Genomic DNA, 5,605 nt, shown 5'->3' with positions numbered 1-5,605 from the left:
GGGCATCCAATGGGTCTATGGCTGAGTGGGAATTCAAATCTTGGCCTCCCAGATTTCTACTCTAATCTCAAACCTCTACGGTTCTACTTCTGTCAACATGAGAATAAAGGAAAATACTGAAGTAAGTATATATAGATGATCGGTATATGTATGTATTTAGTCATGTGCCTTCAAGTTATTTCTGACTTATCATGGTGTATTCTTGGCAAGAATCTTCAGAGGTGGTTTGCTTTTGCCCACCTCTGAGGCTGAGAATGTATAACTTTCACAAGATCACTTAGGACATCATCACACTTACCTTTTTTCGGCAGCAGCAACAGGGTTTTTTTTAGTTTAGCCACAGAATCAGATAGCTCTCATCGCATCCTGGAGAACTACTTCTGGAGCGGCTCTATGACTGAAACGGAGCAAAAACCCTGCCGCCACCGAAAAATTGTCCCTGGTAGCTGCTGGGTGGCTCGGTTAAGCCAACTGAAGGTAGAGGAGAAGCCAAGATGGTGCAGGGCATGGGCAACAGGTTCCTATGCCCCCTAGGCAAGCGCCACCATGGTCACCGTGATCCATTGCAATCAAGGGTGATTCTGGCAGTGCATGTAACAAGGCTGAAAGTTGTTTTCCATGGCTGAGTGAAGTTCAACACCCCAGTCTCCAAAGCCATAATCCAGTGCTTCAACCACTGTACCACATTTGCTAGCAAAGATTAAAGAATAAAGACACCCTTGAAGATAGGAAAGCTCTCTTAACAACTTCATCAGATGCCATGTTGCCTTTAGTTCCTAAAGCATTTTGTGGGTTCCCCATGTTGCTCTGATTACTCAAATCTAAAGCTTAACGTTTTGGCTAAATTATCTGGCCAAAATTAGGGTGTGCATTAGATTCACGTAATATAGCCAAAGCAAAAGCGGAAACTGCTTCAGGAACACTTGGAGCTCCTATTTGTGGGATTGCATCTCTAATTTAATTGCCATGGCTTAATGCAATCCTGGATTTGTAGTTTGGTGAGCATCAGCATTTTTGGCAGAGAAGGCTTAAGACCTTGTAAAACTACAGCCCCCATGATTCCAAAGTGGGTAATGTAATGTGGGATGAAAAGTTTTATATTTCTCCATCTTCTATCCATTTTGTGAAATGGGAGGAGGCAATCCAGTGTGATGGGGGTGTATAAATTAGCTAATTCCTTTACAGGTGGAACACCATGGAACGCGATGTGAAAAAGATGACTATGAATGCTTCCCCTCCCCCTTGTGGGATGAGGTCCTAACTGTGCAGAGCTAAACTAGTTTAATTGTTGGTGGAAATGAGAAAATAAAAGGAAAGGAAGAGAAGAGATGGAAGGATTCCTATGAGTATCAGGTTACATATCAGAAGGCTAAGATAGGTCAATAAGAAATTTGGAGGCTTTGGCTCTGTTCAGTGCTGCTTTGTCTAAGATATCTTTAACTCTTTTAACTGTTGAGTGTTGTTGAATTTCTTACATATAGATGAACATGAGCTGAGGAAAAAGTGGAATATAAAATTATCATCATCATATCCTCCTCTTTCTCTGAGTACCACAAGACAAGTGAAAGTCAACTTGTAATAAACTTTTCTGGTGTAGATATATCTATCAGGCAAGTCTAGTGTTCATCCAAAATATTTTGCTATGTGAGCTATTTGAGAGCTATAAAGTAAGGTGCCAAATACCCAAGCCAAGACAGAAAAAAAATAAAATAACCAACAATTTGTTGACCTTCAATGACCTCCAAATCTGCAGCCAGTATTCAAATAGAGGTACAAATGGAAGAAAGTTATGATTTACCTTTTATATATTTTAAGCTCTTGCATGTTCTAGAAAATGAATCATATGGAAAGATAAGGCATTTAAGAACTTTGGGATGGCACATGGAGATCATGTCTTGTTTCCTATGCTGTTGCTCTCTGCTGAAGTTTTCTTCAACAATTCAGACCAAGCTGTAATGCTTTGCCATGTTCCCTTCAATTTCAGTCCTGCATAATGGTAATCACATTTCATGCTTCATGGTATAAGCAGATCACCAAGGAGTTAGATGGGAAATTATTTTGCCTTCTCTGCATGTACAATACTGGGAAGGGCTTTCCTGTTTCTCAGAACTGCTGGAGCTAGTTGCTGTGGGAGACAGGAGATTAGCATAGATTGACTCATGAAAGACATATGTTGAATTAGAAAAACAGTGAAATGGCCTGCCGTCCTGATTGCTCACAAGTCCAGGGTGTTACATAAATATGGTGGGTGCAAAAAACAGTTTCTGTTGACTCCATCAAATGATGAGGCTATGTCAACAGATTATGATCTGAAACACATAGATACTCTCCAATCTTTTCTTGGGGTCACGATAAGGCCAATGAGAGGCCTCAGCCAAGAATAAAAAGATATCACTGTACATGCTCCTTGTTCAGAGATCGATTCAGCTGATCCAGTTACTTCAGAGAAGCAACTCTTGTGCTATTGTGCTTCAGATAAAATCCCGAGGAATCTACTTGATCTTCATCTACTACTTGTCCTTTGAGAGCCCTGGGTGTTTTTACATGTTTCTACACAGGAAATTGAAAAATAAGTCGATGGTCAATCAACTTAGGGATTGTGTGAAAAACCACACTTTAGAAACAATGAAATACCTGGAACCAACACTTGAAGCTTTTGTCATGTGATGAGCTCCGTGCGTTGCCAATTCTCAAATGTGTAGAAACACTGATTTTATTGCGTGTGATGAAGTCCTATCTGAAAACTGTTGAACAACAGAGCTCTAGTTGTGCTGGCAGTGTGATCCTGAAAGTTGTTATCCAACAGATAATGTTTGCAAGCTCTGACTATTACTAATATTGAGACTCCAACACTTCTGTCATTATCTAGGCATTTCTCACTCTATTTTGATTCATTTTGGTCTGCAACTAAGTTGGGATGGGACTTATGGAGTAATTACTCCAGTAGCCATAAGCAGACATGATCTTCTTTTTCACAGTTTTTTTTATTCAATCCAAGTGACTCTTCCCAGGACTAACGGATTACATGGATACTTCATCACAGACATAGCAGGTGGCCTGCTTGAACATTCTCGTGATACTCTAGTGGGAAGGATAACTAACAGAAGAGAAGATTCATGACTGATTGTAACATTACACTGTATAAAGAACTCATTGAATTTCCATTTAAGTTCCAAAAGGTCAATGGCTGCACTGTGAAACCCATGTGCTACAAAAGCCACAGAGAAGTTACTGGGAAACATTTCCTAAAAGGGAGCAGCTATATGTGAACAACTTTTCTCAATAGCCAGAAAAACTCTTGGCTGTAGCTGTAGCTCCTAGAATCTGGCAGCCAAGCCTTTCATACTGGGCAAACTTCAGGCTGGAAGAATCTACTTTGGGTTTTAGGATTGCGGTTTTTTAACTAGAACTTTGAGAGCTATCAGTTTGAGCTTGCTTCAAAAGACTTTTTTTTTAAAAAAGAATTCTGAGCCTAAACCTAAGAATTAACCTAAAAATTTCAGCTCAGAGGTGTCAGACTGTCAGAAAAGGAAAAATGGAAAGAAATTATAACAGGAAGAAGAATGAATTAAGGAGTATGGGGAGAAAGTGGCTTGCTGGAATGCACTGCAGCAGTCTACCTGTTATGGTTGAGCCTTCTGGCTCCGGTACTGGGAGACGGGGTTGTAAGACTCCTCGAGAGTCAGACTCTTTTGAGGAGCGTGAAAGGAAACGGCTTCGGGACTTATTTGCAGAACCAACAGATGAAGACTCATTTGAGGGTTTTACCGAGGGAATGGAGGAAGAGATGGTTAGCTCAGAGGAGGATGACATGGAGTGGACTCGTGTGAGGGAGGATTTGGGTGTCACCGGCACTGATAGCATGGGGGGCGATTGGCGGGTTGCAGGATCAGACCCATGGACAGGCTGGAGGGATGGAACGGGATCCGCAGCTGGGGATGCTGTGGGGCGTAGTCAAAGGTGTTTTAGCTCTGATGAGGATGATGATGATGAGGCACCTGGAATTAGGATAGCAGCTGACAGCGATGAGGAGTTATGAACTGGATAAAATGGGGTTTAGGATCAATGGCTAATTGCGTTGGGCAAGGTAATCTGGACGAACGCTTGGGCTCTTGTTTGGGAACTTCCTGAAGACGGGTGTGATTCGTTGCTGGATACGTAAGTTACCAAGGACACTGGGCATAGACGGCGGGAGGAACTGTGTGGGGTTTTTCTGTGCAACTTGTGCTTAATCTTGATAGCTTGGACCTCCGTCGTCTTTTTGACGGACATTAATTACCTACTCTGGATTGACGCTGGACTGACTGACTGACTACGACCTTGGACTATCCTTTCTGTGGCTATCGGTGGGACTCGTGGAACCTTAGACGCCTGCACCTGGCTTTCGACCTCGGACCGGACTGGGACCCTGCTGACCGCTGTGATCCTGATTGATGTGCCTGGACCCGGATTTCGCTCGTTGCACGGAGGAGTAACAGCCTGAGTTACTCATCTGTAGATTTTTGGTAGCAGAGAGGAATCTGCTGCCAGCTTTTGATGTTCATTTTGACCTTTGTTTATCAACTTTTGTTTGTTTAAACTGCCAGGCTGAAGTAAGCACTTTTGAGTTAACTCGGATTAAACTCCTGTTTAATCCGGTTTATTCCTTTGAACCGTTTTAGTTTAAACGGAGCTGTTTCTGTTACTTTTCACACTGAAGACAAGTGTTTGCCTAGTCCTTTGTTTTCTACGGGCATTTTTGTGTTCTGTAACTTTAATAAACTGTGTTGTACTCTATTTGGTGGCGTTCTGTCTATGACACTACCTTACTGTAGGACTGACCATGACAGAAGCACTTGGGATCATACACTGCATTTTTTGATATGCTTTCCCAGAAAGTAGTTCCCTCATGTTGGACTGTGTTGTATTGAAAGCAATGTTCTATAATGGGCATTTAAAAACAATTAGCTGTGTACACATGCACTTCAAATGGGTGGCAGAAGAACAGGAAAGGAACCCCACATTATATGCTTTTCTTGAATCAGAGCCTGGGAAAAAAGAAATACATGCAAAATAAAGTAAGAAACTACATTTGACTTTTAAATCTCTGGAACATTCTGATTACCAAATGTCTCATACCTGCAATTAATGATCATGCATTTCTATGGGATGTACTTTCATCTTTGATATTTTAACTTTTGCATAGTTAATAGCATATTTCCCCCTTTGCTGGACTTTTATCAGTAGTGGAATAAATGTAAGAAGCTTCAAACTAGTAAAGCTGTCTTGTCTATCTTTCTCCTCACTTTCATTTGACCATTCTCTCTCTGCTTCTTTTTTCTTAATAATAATAATAATAATAATAATAATAATAATAATAATAATAATAAATTTCATTTCTACCCCTCCAACATCTCCCCAAAGGGACTTGAGGTGGCCAACAAAATACAGCAAAGTGCAAATAATTCATAAATCTGAAATGATAAAAACAAAAGAATTACATACATAATTACAATGTAAAATATTAACATTCATAAAATGCAGTCATAGCTGTGAATAAAAACAAGTTGTTTCAATTGACATAGCCCAGTGCCAATGTGATGCCCACAGTAAGTCCTTGGACTAA

At 40.8% G+C, this 5,605-nt stretch overlaps 1 long non-coding RNA gene across 1 annotated transcript; it reads left to right on the top strand.

Annotated features, from left to right (window-relative positions):
- The first annotated feature begins 888 nt into the window (after positions 1-888).
- LOC134297402 (uncharacterized) lies at positions 889-4,776 on the top strand. The gene is made up of 2 exons (XR_010004124.1): positions 889-4,158; positions 4,242-4,776. It is a non-coding gene; the product is annotated as an uncharacterized LOC134297402 (long non-coding RNA).
- The last annotated feature ends 829 nt before the right edge of the window (positions 4,777-5,605 follow it).

The sequence above is a fragment of the Anolis carolinensis genome, chromosome 3, assembly GCF_035594765.1.
Source record: "Anolis carolinensis isolate JA03-04 chromosome 3, rAnoCar3.1.pri, whole genome shotgun sequence".
Classification (NCBI taxonomy): Eukaryota; Metazoa; Chordata; class Lepidosauria; order Squamata; family Dactyloidae; genus Anolis; species Anolis carolinensis.
Note: the sequence above shows the minus strand (reverse complement) of the source record. Positions and strands in the feature narration are given on the sequence as shown.